The 19206-nt window shown below is 42.5% G+C and overlaps 1 pseudogene across 1 annotated transcript in view; it reads right to left on the bottom strand.

The window, feature by feature from the left end:
* Positions 1–19206, bottom strand: part of LOC102143055 (coiled-coil domain-containing protein 144A) — a 119772-nt pseudogene that overhangs the window by 66260 nt on the left and 34306 nt on the right. Inside the window, exons 7-8 of the transcript XR_012425376.1 lie at positions 15450–15821; positions 7197–7568 (exon numbers count right to left, since the gene is read on the bottom strand). The product of XR_012425376.1 is annotated as a coiled-coil domain-containing protein 144A (transcript). The remainder of the gene's footprint in view (positions 1–7196; positions 7569–15449; positions 15822–19206) is intronic.

Below are 19206 nucleotides of genomic sequence, written 5' to 3'. Positions count from 1 at the left end.
AGACAAATTCTACAAATTAATCAGATAGGTTAAAAGTGTGACTTAGGCAAAATAATTCAATGCCTTGGCAAAGGGTGGGAGGACTGCCCAAAGAATGTAGAAGACTCAGCTGTTCACGTTAGCATCATATATTAAGTTTTCGGTGAGCATTTATGCAATTTATATGGAAAAATATATATGGCAAAACTTAATGTACTTTAATAAGCAACAAAACATAGAGGTGTGATTCAAAAGAAACAGTACAGAGTGGTTATATTAACAAATATGTTGGGCTTCTCTTCTAAGACAGCCAGACAGGAAGAGCTATGGTTTGCAGCACCAAGAGTGATCAACGCAGAAGATGGGTGATTTCTGCATTTCCAACTGAGGTAACTGGTTCACCTCACTGGGACTGGCTGGACAGTTGGTGCAGCCTACAGAAGGCAAGCCGAAGTAGGGCGGGCCATTGCCTCACCCAGAAAGCGCAAGGGGTCGGGGGATTTCCCTTTCCTAGCCAAGGGAAGCCATGACAGACAGTACATGGAAAAACAGGACACTCCTGCCCAAATACTGTGCTTTTTCAATGGTCTTAGCAAACAGCACACCAGGAGATTATATCCCGCACCTGGCACGGTGGATCCCACACCCATGGAGGCTTGCTCACTGCTAGCACAGGAGTCTGAGATCGACCTGCCAGGCTACAGCCTGGCAGGGAAAGGGGTATCTGCCATTGCTGAGGCTTGGGTAGGTAAACAAAATAGCCGGAGAAGCTCAAACTGCGTGAAGCCCATCACAGCTCACCAAGGCCTACTGCCTCTACACTCTATCTCTGGGGGCAGGGCATAGTTGAACAAAAGGCAGCAGAAAATTCTGCAGACTTAAACCTCCCTGTCTGACAGCTCTGAACACAGCAGTGGTTCTCTGAGCATGGTGTTTGAGCTCAGAAAATGGACAGAATGCCTCCTCCATAGGTCCCTGACCCCTGGATAGCCTATCTGGAAGACACCTCCCAGTAGGGGCTGACTGACACCTCATACAGGCAGGTGCCCCTCTGGGACGAAGTTTCCAGAGGAAGTATCAGGCAGCAATATTTGCTGTTCTGCAATATTTGCTGTTCTGCAGCCTCCGTTGGTGATACCCAGGCAAACAGCATCTGAAGTGGACCTCCAGTAAACTCCATCAGACCTGCAGCTCACGGAACTGACTGTTAGAAGGAAAACTAACAAACAGATAGGAATAGCATCAACATCAGCCAAAAGGACATCCACACCAAAACCCCATCTGTAGGTCACCAACATCATAGACCAAAGGTAGATAAAACCACAAAGATGGGGAGAAACCAGAGCAGAAAAGCTGAAAATTCTAAAAACCAGACTACTTCTTCTCTGAAGGATTGCAGCTCCTCACCAGCAAAGGAACAAAGCTGGACAGAGAACGACTGACCAGCTGACAAAAGTAGCCTTCAGAAGGTCGGTAATAACAAACTTCTCCGAGCTAAAGGATGATGTTCAAACCCTTCAAGAGGAAGTTAAAAACCTTGAAAAAAGATTAGATAAATGGCTAACTAGAATAAACAGTATAGAGAAGACCTTAAATGACCTGACGGAGCTGAAAACCATGGCAAGAGAACTACGTGAGGCATGCACAAGTGATTCCATCAAGTGGAAGAAAAGGTATCAGTGATTGAAGATCAGTTTAATGAAATAAAGTGAGAAGAGAAGTTTAGAGAAAAAAGAGTAACAAGAAATGAACAAAGCTCCCAAGAAATATGGGACTATGTGAAAAGACCAAATCTACGTTTGATTGGTGTACCTGAAACTGATGGGGAGAATGGAACCAAGTTGGAAAACACTCCTCAGGATATTATCCAGGAGAACTTCCCCAACCTAGCAAGGCAGGCCAACATTTAAATTCAGGAAACACAGAGACCACCACAAAGGTACTCCTCGAGAAGAGCATCCCCAAGACACATAATTCTCAGATTCACCAAGGTTGAAATGAAGGAAAAAGTGTTAAGGGCAGTCAGAGAGAGAGAGATCGGGTTACCCACAAAGGGAAGTCCATCAGACTAACTGTGGGTCCAGAAGAGAGTGGGGGCTAATATTTAACATTCTTAAAGAATTTTCGACCCAGAATTTCATATCCAGCCAAACTAAGCTTCATAAGTGAAGGATAAATAAAATCCTTTACAGACAAGCAAATGTGGAGAGACTTTGTCACCATTTTGCCTGCCTTGCCTTACAAGAGATCCTGAAGGAAGCACTAAACATGCAAAGGAACAACCTGTACCAGCTACTACAAAAACATGCCAAATTGTAAAGACCATCGATGCTAGGAAGAAACTGCATCAACTAACAGGCAAAATAACCAGCTAACATCGTAATGACAGGATCAAATTCACATGTAACAATATTATCCTTAAATGTAACTGGGCTAAATGCCCCAATTAAAAGACACAGACTAGCAAATTGGATAAAGAGTCAAGACCCATCAGTGTGCTGTATTCAGGAGACTCATCTCACATGCAGAGACACACATAGGCTCAAAATAAATGGATGGAGGAAGATCTGCCAAGCAAATGCAAAGGCAAAAAGAGCAGGGGTTGCAATCCTAGTCTCTGATAAACCAGACTTTAAACTAAAAAAGATCAAAATGGACAAAAAAAGGCCATTATATAATGGTAAAGGGATCAATTCAACAAGAAACACTAACTACCCTACATATATATGCACCCAATATAGGAGCACCCAGATTCATAAAGCAAGTTCTTAGAGACCTACGAACAGACTTAGACTCCCACACAATAATAATGTGAGACTTTAACACCCCACTGTCAATATTAGACAGATCAATGAGACAGAAGGTTAACAAGGATATCCAAGACTTGAACTCAGCTCTGCATCAAGCATACCTAATAGACATCTACAGAACTCTCCACCCAAAATCAACAGAATATACATTCTTCTCAGCACCACATCACACTTATTCCAAAACTGACCACAGAGTTGCAAGTAAAGCACTCCTCAGCAAATGTAAAAGAACAGAAATCACAACAAACTGTCTCTCAGACCATGGTGCAATCAAATTAGAACTCGAGATTAAGAAACTCACTCCAAACCGCACAACTACATAGAATCTGAAAAATCTGCTCTTAAATGACTACTGGGTAAATAAGGATATGAAGGCAGAAATAAAGATTTTTTTTTTAAACCAACGAGAACAAAGACACAATGTAGCAGAATCTCTGGGACACATTTAAAGCAGTGTGTAGAGAGAAATTTATAGCACTAAAAGTCCACAAGAGAAAGCTGGAAAGATCTAAAATTGATACCCTAACATCACAATTAAAAGAACTAGGGAAGTAAGAGCAAACACATTCAAAAACTAGCAGAAGGCAAGAAATAACTAAGATCAGAGCAGAACTGAAGGAGACAGACACACAAAGAAAAGCCCTTCAAAAAATCAACGAATCCAGGAGCTGGTTTTTCGAAAAGATCAACAAAATTGATAGAATGCTAGCAAGACTAATGAAGAAAAGAGAGAAGAATCAAATAGACTCAATAAAAAACGATAAAGGGGATATCACCACCAATCACACAGATATACAAACTACCATCAGAGAATACTATAAACACCTCTATGCAAATAAACTAGAAAATCTAGAAGAAATGGATAAATTCCTGGACACATACACCCTCCCAAGACTAAACCAGGAAGAAGTTGAATCTCTGAATAGACCAATAAAAGGCTGTGAAATTGAGGCTATAATCCATAGCCTACCAACCAAAATAAGTCCAACACCAGATGGTTCACAGCCAAATTATACCAGAGGTACAAAGAGGAGACGGTACCAATCCTTCTGAAAGTATTCCAATCAATAGAAAAAGAGAGAATCCTCCCTAACTCATTTTATGAGGCCAGCATCATCCTGATACCAAAGCCTGGCAGTGACACAACAAAATAAAAAGATTTTTAGATCAATATTCCTGATGAATATCAATGCAAAAACCCTCAATAAGATACTGGCAAACCGAATCCAGCAGCACATTAAAAAGCTTATCTACCATGATCAAGTTGGCTTCATCCCTGGGATACAAGGCTGCTTCAACAAATGCAAATCAATAAACGTAATCCATCACATAAATAGAACCAATGACAGAAACCACGATTATCTCAAATAGATGCAGAAAAGGCCTTCGACAAAATTCAATAGCCCTTCATGCTAAAAACTCTCAATAAACTAGGTACTCATGGGACGTACCTCAAAATAATAAGAGCTAATTATGACAAGCCCACAGCCAATATCATATGGAATAGGCAAAAACTGGAAGCATTCACTTTGAAAACTGGCACAAGACAGGAATGTCCTCTATTACCACTCTTACTCAAAATAGTGTTGGAAGCTCTGGCCAGGGCATTCAAGGCAAGAGAAAGAAATAAACGGTATTCAATTAGGAAAAGAGGAAGTCAAATTCTCCCTGTTTGCAGACGACATGATTGTATACTTACAAAACCCCATTGCCTCAGTCCACAATCTCCTTAAACTGATAAGCAACTTCAATGAAGTCTCAGGATACAAAATCAATGTGCAAAAATCACAAGCATTCCTATACACCAATAACAGACAAACAGAGAGCCAAATCATGAGTGAATTCCCATTCACAATTGCTACAAAGAGAATAAAACACCAAGGTATCCCACTTACAAAGAATGTGAAGGACCTCTTCAAGGAGAACTACAAACCACTGCCCCATGAAATAAAGGATGACACAAACAAATGGAAGAACATTCCATGCTCATGGACAGGAACAGTCAGTATTGTGAAAATGGCTATACTACTCAAGGTATTTTATAGATTCAATGCCATCCCCATCAAGCTACCAATGACTTTCTTCACAGACCTGGAAAAAACTACTCTAAAGTTCATATAGAACCACAAATGAGCCCACATTGCCAGGACAATACTAAGCAAAGAGCACAAAGCTGGAGGCATCACACTACCTGACTTCAAACTACACTGCAAGCCTACAGTAACCAAAACACCATGGTACTGCTACGAAAACAGAGATATAGACCAAAGGAACAGAACAGAGGCCTCAGAAATAACACCACACATCTACAACCATCTGATCTTTGACAAACCTGACAAAAACAAGAAATGCGGAAAGGATTCCCTGTTTCATAATGGTGCTGGGAAAACTGGCTAGCCATATGTAGAACGCTGAAACTGGATCCCTTCCTTACACCTTAGACACAAATTAATTCAAAGACTTAATTGTTAGACCTAAAACCATGAAAACCTTAGAAGAAAACCTAGGCAATACCATTCAGGACACAGGCATGGGCAAGGACTTCATGACTAAAACACAAAAAGCAATGGTAACAAAAGACAAAATAGACAAAGGGGATCTAATCAAACTAAACAGCTTCTGCACAGCAAAAGAAACTACCATCAGAGTGAACACGCAACCTACAGAACGGAAGAAAATGTGTGCAATCTACTCATCTGACAAAGGGCTTATATCCAGAGTCTACAAAGAACTTAAACAACTTTACAAGAAAAACACAACAACCCCATCAAAGAGTGGGCAAAGGATATGACAGACACTGCTCAAAAGAAGACATTTATGCAGCCAACAGACACATGAAAACATGCTCATCATCACTGGTCATCAGAGAAACGCAAATCACAACCACAATGAGATACCATCTCACACCAGTTAGAACAGCGATCATTAAAAAGTCAGGAACCAACAGGTCCCTAAGAGGATGTAGAGAAATACGAACACTTTTACATTGTTGGTGGGAGTGTAAACTAGTTCAACCATTGTGGAAGACAGTGTGACTTTCCCTCAGGGATCTAGAACTAGAAATACCATTTGACTCAACTATCCCATTACTGGGTATACACCCAAAGGATTATAAATCATGCTACTATAAGGACACACGCACACGTATGTTCATTGTGGCACTATTCACAATGGCAAAGACTTGGAACCAACCCAAATGTCCATCAATGATAGACTGGATAAAGAAAATGTGGCACATAAACACTGTGGAATACTATGCAGCCATAAAAAAGGATGAGTTCATGTCCTTTGTAGGGACATGGATGAAGCTGGAAACCATTATTCTGAGCAAACTGTCACAAGGACAGAAAACCAAACACCGCATGTTCTCACTCATAGTTGGGAATTGAACAATGAGAACACTTGGACACAGGGTGGGGAACGTCACACACCAGGACCTGTCATGGGGTGGGGGAAAGGGGGAGGGATAGCATTAAGAGAAATACCTAATGTAAATGACAACTTAGTGGGTACAGCAATCCAACATGGGACATGTATACCCATGTCACAAACCTGCACATTGTGCACATATACCCTGCAATTTAAAGTATAATTAAAAAAAAAAATACATCAAGGCAGAAGAAGTGAGACAAGACGGGGAAGGGGCGGAATTGCTGGCACGAAGGAGGAATTTTACAGTGTGAGAGAGGAAAAGGAGGGGGACAGGAGGAGAGGAAAGAAAAGGGAAAGGGGAGGGGAAGGGAAGAGGAGAGGAAGTGAGAAGGAAAGGGGGAGGAGGAAGCTGGGGAGGGGCGCAGAATGGACTTTGAATCTCACACGTGACATAGCACCCTATGCAACAGACAAACTATGTCTGGAATTTCCTACCTGTAAGCAATACCATTGAACCCAGATACGGCTCTTAAGTTAATGTTCAGTCACACATGTTCCAGTCGGAGCTCTTAAATGAACTTTAAAAGACACAAGTCTAGGCCAGGAGCAGTGGCTCATGCCTGTAATAATCCCAGCACTTTGAGAGGCCGAGGCAGGTGGATCACCTGAGGTCAGGAGTTCAAGACCAATCTGGTCAACATGGCGAGATCCCTCTCTACTAAAAATACAAAAATTAGCCAGGTGTGGTGGCTCATGCCCCTAATTCCAGCTACTCAGGAGACTGAGGAACAAGTATCACTTCAACCTGGGAGGTGGAGGCTGCAGTGAGCCAAGATCGTGCCACTGCATTCCAGCCTGGGTGACAGAGAGACTCTGTCAAAAAAAAAAAAAAAAAAAAAAAAAAAGACAAAAGTCTATTATTAGTTTGAAAAGTCTCCTTCTGGTGGTATTTTCCCCACCCTCTACATGCATAAAATTCCCCTATTGCACAATACTCTCAAAGCGCTGGGGGAGATTTAAAAGCATTACACTTACCAAGGGATACACCCAGGCACTTTCATCCTTTTGAAACAGGGTGTCGTCTGTGGTGCTGGACATCAGTGATGGCCGGGAGATCCCTGCTTTGGACTGGATGTCACATACTCTCCTTTCTTGTCCCTCCTCTCTGCTTTCTGGCTCCAAGTCTCTTTTTTCTCGTCCCAGTTCATCTTGGGGCATCTGGTGGGTTATCTCCTGAAGTTCTCCCGAGGGCTGCCTTGCAGGGGAACTAATCTGTTGTTCCTCAGGACTGATTTGATCCAAATCAAGAAATTCAAGATCTGTGCTCAGGACCCTTAAAAGCTCATCTGCATCCTCTGCATCCTCTGATTGTAAGGAAGGCTCTGACTCGCTATGTCTCTGGGATTTCTTTAAAAAGAAATAAAAGATCATGATTCCACATACAGTAAAATATATATGTTAAAGTGTATATACTTGTTGTTGAAAAATATTTAAAGTGGTCACAATGGAATTGTAAGTTCCAACAGTTTGAGTTAAACAGATAAACCTGAAAACATGAAAGCACAATAAACAGATTCATTGGCCAGGAATATTTGCTGCAGCTCCCAGGGCTGGACACTTTTTTTTTTTTTTTTTTTTTTTTTTTTGTAAGAGATGAGGTCTCGCTATGTTGCCCGGGCTGGAATGCAGTAGCTGTTCACATTCGCGATCCTTCTGCTGATCAGCTCAGGAGTTACTTATGACCTGCTCCATTTCCGACCTGGGCCAAGTTCACCCTTCCTTAGTCAATCTGGTGGTGCCCCGCTCCCAGGAGGTCACAATACGGATGCTGAATTTAGTGTGAACACCTGATCGGCCTACCACACTATGGCCCAGAACTCCCGGGCTCAACAGATGCTCCTGCCTCAGGCTCCAGAGTAGCTGAGACTACAGGTGTTTGCGACCATGCCCACCAGATGCCTTTTGATCTCTCTTCTCAGTCATTGCTTCCTTTCTACTGTATTCCCATCTTATTGTTAGCTACATCTTATTTTTAAGTCAGTAAATGGAAAAAGCACTCAAGCTCATTGCATTTCCTTTATAGATTTTCTTGATGCCTCTCCTGGTTCTCAAGGTCACATGATATATGGCAAAATGAGTTTCACAATCCACATGCCACTTGGAAGACTGACAGAGAGACTTAGGTTGATTAAGAAACAAAGATTATGAGAAAGTTTTCCTAAACTCTATTGCTTACAAATCATCTGTTTCTATACACAATTACAGATTTAGAGAATCAAACTGTATGCTTTTCATAAGCTATTCCGAAGTGGAAAATTGGAATGGACCAGATAATTGATACAGAAAAAACAGAGTCCGTTCCAAGAAGCCCGAATAGGAACAGCTCTGGTCTGCAACTCCCAGCATGACAGACGCAGAGGACGGGGGATTTCTGCATTTCCAACTGAGGTACCTGCTTCATCTAACTGGGACTGGTTGGAAAGGGGGTGCAGCCCACGGAGGGCAAGCCAGAGCAGGATGGGGAAATGCCTCACCCAGCAAGTGTGAGGGGTCGGAGTATTTCCCTTTCCTAGCCAAGGGAAGCCGTGACAGACAGTACCTGGAAAAAATGGGACACTCCCATCCAAATACTGCACTTTTCCAATGGTCTTAGCAAACTGCACCAGCAGATTATACTCCACGACTGGTTCAGCAGGTCCCATGCCCATGGAGCCTTGCTCACTGCTAGCGCAGCAGCCTGGCAGGGAAAGGGGTGCCCACCATTGCTGAGGCTTGGGTAGGTAAATAAAGAAGCCTGGGAAGTTCAAACCGGGCAAAGCTCACCACAGCTCAGCAAGGCCTACTGACTCTAGACTCCATCTCTGGGGACAGAGCATAGCTGAACAAAAGGCAGCAGAAACTTCTGCAAACTTAAACCTCCCTGTGTGACACCTCTGAAGACAGCAGTGGTTCTCCCAGCACGGTGTTTGAGCTCACAGAATGGACAGACTGCCTCCTCAGTAGGTCCCTGACCCCCAGGTAGGCAATCTGGGAGACACCTCCAAGTAGGGGACGACTGACACCTCATACAGGCAGGTGCCCCTCTGGGACAAAGCTTCCAGAGGAAGGATCAGGCAGCAACATTTGCTGTTCTGCAATATCTGCTGTTCTGCACCCTACGCTGGTGATACCCAGACAGACAGCATCTGGAGTGGACTTTCAGTAAACTCCAACAGACCTGCAGCTCAGGGACCTGACTGTTAGAAGGAAAACTAACACACAGAAAGGAATAGCATCAACATCAACAAAAAGGACATCCATACCAAAACCCCATCTGTAGGTCACCAACATCAAAGACCAAAGGTAGATAAAACCACAAAGATGGGGAGAAACCAGAGCAGAAAAGCTGAAAATTCTAAAAACCAGACTACCTCTTGTCCTCCAAGGGATCACAGCTCATCTCCAGCAACAGAACAAAGCTGGATGGAGAATGACTTTGACGAGCTGACAGAAATAGCTTTCAGAAGGTCAGTAATAACAAACCTCTCCGAGCTAAAGGAGGATATTCGAACCCATCACGAGGAAGATAAATACCTTGAAAAAAGATTAGATGAATGGCTAACTGGGATAAACAGTGTAGAGAAGACGTTAAATGACCTGACGGAGCTGAAAACTCATGGCATGAGAACTATGTGACGCATGCACAAGCTTCAATAGCCGATTTCCTCAACTGGAAGAAAGGGTAATAGTGATTGAAGATCAACTTCATGAAATAAGGCAAGAAGAGAAGTTTAGAGAAAAAAGAGTAACAGGAAACGAATAAAGCTTCCAAGAAATATGGGACTATGTGAAAAGACCAAATCTACGTTTGATTGGTGTACCTGAAACTGACGGGGAGAATGGAACCAAGTTGGAAAACACTCCTCAGGATATTATCCAGGAGAACTTCCCCAACCTAGCAAGGCAGGCCAACGTTCAAATTCAAGAAACAGAGAGACCACCACAAAGGTACTCCTTGAGAAGACCAACCCCAAGACACATAATTCTCAGATTCACCAAGGTTAAAATGAAGGAAAAAGTGATAAGGGCAGCCAGAGAGAGAGGTCGGGTTACCCACAAAGGGAAGCCCATCAGACTAACAGTGGATCTCTTGACAGAAACTCTACAAGCCAGAAGAGAGTGGGGGCTAATATTCAACATTCTTAAGGAAAAGAATTTTCAACCCACAATTTCATAACCAGCCAAACTAAGCTTCATAAGTGAAGAAGAAATAAAATCCTTTACAGACGAGCAAATGTGGAGAGATTCTGTCACCACCACGCCTGCCTTACAAGAGTTCCTGAAGGAAGCACTAAACATGGAAAAGAACAATCGGTACCAGCCACTGCAAAAAAAACGTGCCAAATTGTGAAGACCATCGATGCTAGGAAGAAACTGCATCAACTAATGGGCAAAATAACCAGCTAGTATCATAAAGACAGGATCAAATTCACACGTAACAATATTATCCTTAACTGTGAATGAGCTAAATGCCCCAATTAAAAGACACAGACTGGCAAATTGAATAAAGAGTCAAGACCCATCAGTGTGCTGTCTTCAGGAGACCCGTCTCACGTGCAGAGACACATGTAGGCTCAAAATAAAGGGATGGAGGAAGATCTACCAAGCAAACACAAAGCAAAAAAGAGCAGGGGTTGCAATCCAAGTCTCTGATGAAACAGACTTTAAACCAACAAAGATCAAAATGGACAAAGAAGGCCATTGCATAATGGTAAAGGGATCAATTCAACAAGAAGAGCTAACTACCATATATTATGGACCCAATACAGGAGCACCCAGATTCATAAAGCAAGTCCTTAGAGACCTGCAAAAAGACTTGGTCTCCCACACAATAATAATGGGAGTCTTTAACACCCCACTGTCAATGTTAGACAAATCAATGAGACAGAAAGTTAACAAGGATATCCAGGACGTGAACTCAGCTCTGCATGAAGCAGACCTAATAGAAATCTACAGAACTCTCTATCCCAAATCAACAGGGTATGCATTCTTCTCAGCACCACATCACACTTATTCCAAAACTGACCACATAGTTGGAAGTAAAGCACTCCTCAGCAAATGTAAAAGAACAGAAATCACAACAAACTATCTCTAAGACCAAAATACAAACAAATTAGAACTCGGGAAAAAGAAACTCACTCCAAACCGCACAACTACATGGAAACAGAACAAACTGCTCCTGAATGACTACTGGGTACATAACGAAACGAAGGCAGAAATAAAGATGATCTTTGAAACCAATGAGAATAAAGACACAACATACCAGAATCTCTGGGACACGTTTAAAGCAGTGTGTAGAGGGAAATTTACAGCACTAAATGCCCACAAGAGAAAGAAGGAAAGATCTAAAATCGACATTAACATCACAATCAAAAGAACTAGAGAAGCAAGAACAAACAAATTCAAAAGCTAGCACAAGGCAATAAATAAGATCAGAGCAAAGCTGAAGGAGATAGAGACACACAAAAAAATCCTTTCAAAAAAATAAATGAATCCAGGAGCTGGTTTTTTGAAAAGATCAACAAAATTGATAGAATGCTAGCAAGACTAACAAAGAAGAAAAGAGAGAAGAATCAAATAGATGCAACAAAAAAATGAAAAAGGGGATATAACCACAGATCACACAGAAATACAAACTAACATCATAGAATACTATAAACACCTCTATGCAAATAAACTAGAAAATCTAGAAGAAATGGATAAATTCCTGGACACATACACCCTCCCAAGACTAAAGCAGGAAGAAGATGAATCTCTGAATAGACCAATAACAGGCTATGAAATTGAGGCAATAATCAGCAGCCTACCAACCAAAAAAAGTCCAGGACCAAATGGATTCACAGCCAAATTCTACCAGAGGTACAAAGAGGAGATGGTAACAATCTTTCTGAAAGTATTCCAATCAATAGAGAAAGAGGGAATCCTCCCTAACCCATTTTATGAGGCCAGCATCATCCTGATACTAAAGCCTGGCAGAGACACAACAAAATAAAAACAGTATTTTAGACCAATATTCCTGATGAACATTGATGCCAAAATCCTCAATAAAATACTGGCAAACCGAATCCAGCAGCACATCACAAAGCTTATCCGCCACGATCAAGTCAGCGTCATCCCAGGGATGCAAGGCTGCTTCAACATATACAAATCAATACACGTAATCCATCACATAAACAGAACCAACGACAGAAACCACATGATTATCTCAAATCAATGCAGAAAACGCCTTCGACAAAATCCAACAGTACTTCATGCTAAAAACTCTCAATAAACTAGGTATTGATGGAACATATCTCAAAATAATAAGATCTATGTATGACAAACCCACAACTGATATCATACTGAATGGACAACAGCTGGAAGCATTCCCTTTGAAAACTGGCACAAGACAGTGATGCCCTTTATTACCACTCTTATTCAAAATAGTGTTGGAAGCTCTGGCCAGGGCAATCAGGGAAGAGAAAGAAATAAAGCGTACTCAATTAGAAAAAGAGGAAGACAAATTGTCCCTGTTTGCAGATGACATGACTGTATAATTAGAAAATTCCATCATCTCAGCCCAAAATCTTCTTAAACTCATGAGCAACTTCAACAAAGTCTCAGGATACAAAATCAACATGCAAAAATCACAAGCATTCCTATACACCAATAACAGACAAACAGAGAGCCAAATCATGAGTGAATTCCCATTCACAATTGCTACAAAGAGAATAAAACACCAAGGTATCCCACTTACAAAGAATGTGAAGGACCTCTTCAAGGAGAACTACAAACCACTGCCCCATGAAATAAAGGATGACACAAACAAATGGAAGAACATTCCATGCTCATGGACAGGAACAGTCAGTATTGTGAAAATGGCTATACTACTCAAGGTATTTTATAGATTCAATGCCATCCCCATCAAGCTACCAATGACTTTCTTCACAGACCTGGAAAAAACTACTTTAAAGTTCATATAGAACCACAAATGAGCCCACATTGCCAGGACAATACTAAGCAAAGAGCACAAAGCTGGAGGCATCACACTACCTGACTTCAAACTACACTGCAAGCCTACAGTAACCAAAACACCATGGTACTGCTACGAAAACAGAGATATAGACCAAAGGAACAGAACAGAGGCCTCAGAAATAACACCACACATCTACAACCATCTGATCTTTGACAAACCTGACAAAAACAAGAAATGCGGAAAGGATTCCCTGTTTCATAATGGTGCTGGGAAAACTGGCTAGCCATATGTAGAACGCTGAAACTGGATCCCTTCCTTACACCTTAGACACAAATTAATTCAAAGACTTAATTGTTAGACCTAAAACCATGAAAACCTTAGAAGAAAACCTAGGCAATACCATTCAGGACACAGGCATGGGCAAGGACTTCATGACTAAAACACAAAAAGCAATGGTAACAAAAGACAAAATAGACAAAGGGGATCTAATCAAACTAAACAGCTTCTGCACAGCAAAAGAAACTACCATCAGAGTGAACACGCAACCTACAGAACGGAAGAAAATGTGTGCAATCTACTCATCTGACAAAGGGCTTATATCCAGAGTCTACAAAGAACTTAAACAACTTTACAAGAAAAACACAACAACCCCATCAAAGAGTGGGCAAAGGATATGACAGACACTGCTCAAAAGAAGACATTTATGCAGCCAACAGACACATGAAAACATGCTCATCATCACTGGTCATCAGAGAAACGCAAATCACAACCACAATGAGATACCATCTCACACCAGTTAGAACAGCGATCATTAAAAAGTCAGGAACCAACAGGTCCCTAAGAGGATGTAGAGAAATACGAACACTTTTACATTGTTGGTGGGAGTGTAAACTAGTTCAACCATTGTGGAAGACAGTGTGACTTTCCCTCAGGGATCTAGAACTAGAAATACCATTTGACTCAACTATCCCATTACTGGGTATACACCCAAAGGATTATAAATCATGCTACTATAAGGACACACGCACACGTATGTTCATTGTGGCACTATTCACAATGGCAAAGACTTGGAACCAACCCAAATGTCCATCAATGATAGACTGGATAAAGAAAATGTGGCACATAAACACTGTGGAATACTATGCAGCCATAAAAAAGGATGAGTTCATGTCCTTTGTAGGGACATGGATGAAGCTGGAAACCATTATTCTGAGCAAACTGTCACAAGGACAGAAAACCAAACACCGCATGTTCTCACTCATAGTTGGGAATTGAACAATGAGAACACTTGGACACAGGGTGGGGAACGTCACACACCAGGACCTGTCATGGGGTGGGGGAAAGGGGGAGGGATAGCATTAAGAGAAATACCTAATGTAAATGACAACTTAGTGGGTACAGCAATCCAACATGGGACATGTATACCCATGTCACAAACCTGCACATTGTGCACATATACCCTGCAATTTAAAGTATAATTAAAAAAAAAAATACATCAAGGCAGAAGAAGTGAGACAAGACGGGGAAGGGGCGGAATTGCTGGCACGAAGGAGGAATTTTACAGTGTGAGAGAGGAAAAGGAGGGGGACAGGAGGAGAGGAAAGAAAAGGGAAAGGGGAGGGGAAGGGAAGAGGAGAGGAAGTGAGAAGGAAAGGGGGAGGAGGAAGCTGGGGAGGGGCGCAGAATGGACTTTGAATCTCACACGTGACATAGCACCCTATGCAACAGACAAACTATGTCTGGAATTTCCTACCTGTAAGCAATACCATTGAACCCAGATACGGCTCTTAAGTTAATGTTCAGTCACACATGTTCCAGTCGGAGCTCTTAAATGAACTTTAAAAGACACAAGTCTAGGCCAGGAGCAGTGGCTCATGCCTGTAATAATCCCAGCACTTTGAGAGGCCGAGGCAGGTGGATCACCTGAGGTCAGGAGTTCAAGACCAATCTGGTCAACATGGCGAGATCCCTCTCTACTAAAAATACAAAAATTAGCCAGGTGTGGTGGCTCATGCCCCTAATTCCAGCTACTCAGGAGACTGAGGAACAAGTATCACTTCAACCTGGGAGGTGGAGGCTGCAGTGAGCCAAGATCGTGCCACTGCATTCCAGCCTGGGTGACAGAGAGACTCTGTCAAAAAAAAAAAAAAAAAAAAAAAAAAAAGACAAAAGTCTATTATTAGTTTGAAAAGTCTCCTTCTGGTGGTATTTTCCCCACCCTCTACATGCATAAAATTCCCCTATTGCACAATACTCTCAAAGCGCTGGGGGAGATTTAAAAGCATTACACTTACCAAGGGATACACCCAGGCACTTTCATCCTTTTGAAACAGGGTGTCGTCTGTGGTGCTGGACATCAGTGATGGCCGGGAGATCCCTGCTTTGGACTGGATGTCACATACTCTCCTTTCTTGTCCCTCCTCTCTGCTTTCTGGCTCCAAGTCTCTTTTTTCTCGTCCCAGTTCATCTTGGGGCATCTGGTGGGTTATCTCCTGAAGTTCTCCCGAGGGCTGCCTTGCAGGGGAACTAATCTGTTGTTCCTCAGGACTGATTTGATCCAAATCAAGAAATTCAAGATCTGTGCTCAGGACCCTTAAAAGCTCATCTGCATCCTCTGCATCCTCTGATTGTAAGGAAGGCTCTGACTCGCTATGTCTCTGGGATTTCTTTAAAAAGAAATAAAAGATCATGATTCCACATACAGTAAAATATATATGTTAAAGTGTATATACTTGTTGTTGAAAAATATTTAAAGTGGTCACAATGGAATTGTAAGTTCCAACAGTTTGAGTTAAACAGATAAACCTGAAAACATGAAAGCACAATAAACAGATTCATTGGCCAGGAATATTTGCTGCAGCTCCCAGGGCTGGACACTTTTTTTTTTTTTTTTTTTTTTTTTTTTTGTAAGAGATGAGGTCTCGCTATGTTGCCCGGGCTGGAATGCAGTAGCTGTTCACATTCGCGATCCTTCTGCTGATCAGCTCAGGAGTTACTTATGACCTGCTCCATTTCCGACCTGGGCCAAGTTCACCCTTCCTTAGTCAATCTGGTGGTGCCCCGCTCCCAGGAGGTCACAATACGGATGCTGAATTTAGTGTGAACACCTGATCGGCCTACCACACTATGGCCCAGAACTCCCGGGCTCAACAGATGCTCCTGCCTCAGGCTCCAGAGTAGCTGAGACTACAGGTGTTTGCGACCATGCCCACCAGATGCCTTTTGATCTCTCTTCTCAGTCATTGCTTCCTTTCTACTGTATTCCCATCTTATTGTTAGCTACATCTTATTTTTAAGTCAGTAAATGGAAAAAGCACTCAAGCTCATTGCATTTCCTTTATAGATTTTCTTGATGCCTCTCCTGGTTCTCAAGGTCACATGATATATGGCAAAATGAGTTTCACAATCCACATGCCACTTGGAAGACTGACAGAGAGACTTAGGTTGATTAAGAAACAAAGATTATGAGAAAGTTTTCCTAAACTCTATTGCTTACAAATCATCTGTTTCTATACACAATTACAGATTTAGAGAATCAAACTGTATGCTTTTCATAAGCTATTCCGAAGTGGAAAATTGGAATGGACCAGATAATTGATACAGAAAAAACAGAGTCCGTTCCAAGAAGCCCGAATAGGAACAGCTCTGGTCTGCAACTCCCAGCATGACAGACGCAGAGGACGGGGGATTTCTGCATTTCCAACTGAGGTACCTGCTTCATCTAACTGGGACTGGTTGGAAAGGGGGTGCAGCCCACGGAGGGCAAGCCAGAGCAGGATGGGGAAATGCCTCACCCAGCAAGTGTGAGGGGTCGGAGTATTTCCCTTTCCTAGCCAAGGGAAGCCGTGACAGACAGTACCTGGAAAAAATGGGACACTCCCATCCAAATACTGCACTTTTCCAATGGTCTTAGCAAACTGCACCAGCAGATTATACTCCACGACTGGTTCAGCAGGTCCCATGCCCATGGAGCCTTGCTCACTGCTAGCGCAGCAGCCTGGCAGGGAAAGGGGTGCCCACCATTGCTGAGGCTTGGGTAGGTAAATAAAGAAGCCTGGGAAGTTCAAACCGGGCAAAGCTCACCACAGCTCAGCAAGGCCTACTGACTCTAGACTCCATCTCTGGGGACAGAGCATAGCTGAACAAAAGGCAGCAGAAACTTCTGCAAACTTAAACCTCCCTGTGTGACACCTCTGAAGACAGCAGTGGTTCTCCCAGCACGGTGTTTGAGCTCACAGAATGGACAGACTGCCTCCTCAGTAGGTCCCTGACCCCCAGGTAGGCAATCTGGGAGACACCTCCAAGTAGGGGACGACTGACACCTCATACAGGCAGGTGCCCCTCTGGGACAAAGCTTCCAGAGGAAGGATCAGGCAGCAACATTTGCTGTTCTGCAATATCTGCTGTTCTGCACCCTACGCTGGTGATACCCAGACAGACAGCATCTGGAGTGGACTTTCAGTAAACTCCAACAGACCTGCAGCTCAGGGACCTGACTGTTAGAAGGAAAACTAACACACAGAAAGGAATAGCATCAACATCAACAAAAAGGACATCCATACCAAAACCCCATCTGTAGGTCACCAACATCAAAGACCAAAGGTAGATAAAACCACAAAGATGGGGAGAAACCAGAGCAGAAAAGCTGAAAATTCTAAAAACCAGACTACCTCTTGTCCTCCAAGGGATCACAGCTCATCTCCAGCAACAGAACAAAGCTGGATGGAGAATGACTTTGACGAGCTGACAGAAATAGCTTTCAGAAGGTCAGTAATAACAAACCTCTCCGAGCTAAAGGAGGATATTCGAACCCATCACGAGGAAGATAAATACCTTGAAAAAAGATTAGATGAATGGCTAACTGGGATAAACAGTGTAGAGAAGACGTTAAATGACCTGACGGAGCTGAAAACTCATGGCATGAGAACTATGTGACGCATGCACAAGCTTCAATAGCCGATTTCCTCAACTGGAAGAAAGGGTAATAGTGATTGAAGATCAACTTCATGAAATAAGGCAAGAAGAGAAGTTTAGAGAAAAAAGAGTAACAGGAAACGAATAAAGCTTCCAAGAAATATGGGACTATGTGAAAAGACCAAATCTACGTTTGATTGGTGTACCTGAAACTGACGGGGAGAATGGAACCAAGTTGGAAAACACTCCTCAGGATATTATCCAGGAGAACTTCCCCAACCTAGCAAGGCAGGCCAACGTTCAAATTCAAGAAACAGAGAGACCACCACAAAGGTACTCCTTGAGAAGACCAACCCCAAGACACATAATTCTCAGATTCACCAAGGTTAAAATGAAGGAAAAAGTGATAAGGGCAGCCAGAGAGAGAGGTCGGGTTACCCACAAAGGGAAGCCCATCAGACTAACAGTGGATCTCTTGACAGAAACTCTACAAGCCAGAAGAGAGTGGGGGCTAATATTCAACATTCTTAAGGAAAAGAATTTTCAACCCACAATTTCATAACCAGCCAAACTAAGCTTCATAAGTGAAGAAGAAATAAAATCCTTTACAGACGAGCAAATGTGGAGAGATTCTGTCACCACCACGCCTGCCTTACAAGAGTTCCTGAAGGAAGCACTAAACATGGAAAAGAACAATCGGTACCAGCCACTGCAAAAAAAACGTGCCAAATTGTGAAGACCATCGATGCTAGGAAGAAACTGCATCAACTAATGGGCAAAATAACCAGCTAGTATCATAAAGACAGGATCAAATTCACACGTAACAATATTATCCTTAACTGTGAATGAGCTAAATGCCCCAATTAAAAGACACAGACTGGCAAATTGAATAAAGAGTCAAGACCCATCAGTGTGCTGTCTTCAGGAGACCCGTCTCACGTGCAGAGACACATGTAGGCTCAAAATAAAGGGATGGAGGAAGATCTACCAAGCAAACACAAAGCAAAAAAGAGCAGGGGTTGCAATCCAAGTCTCTGATGAAACAGACTTTAAACCAACAAAGATCAAAATGGACAAAGAAGGCCATTGCATAATGGTAAAGGGATCAATTCAACAAGAAGAGCTAACTACCATATA

Source organism: Macaca fascicularis, chromosome 16, assembly GCF_037993035.2.
Source record: "Macaca fascicularis isolate 582-1 chromosome 16, T2T-MFA8v1.1".
Lineage (NCBI taxonomy): Eukaryota > Metazoa > Chordata > Mammalia > Primates > Cercopithecidae > Macaca > Macaca fascicularis.
Note: the sequence above shows the minus strand (reverse complement) of the source record. Positions and strands in the feature narration are given on the sequence as shown.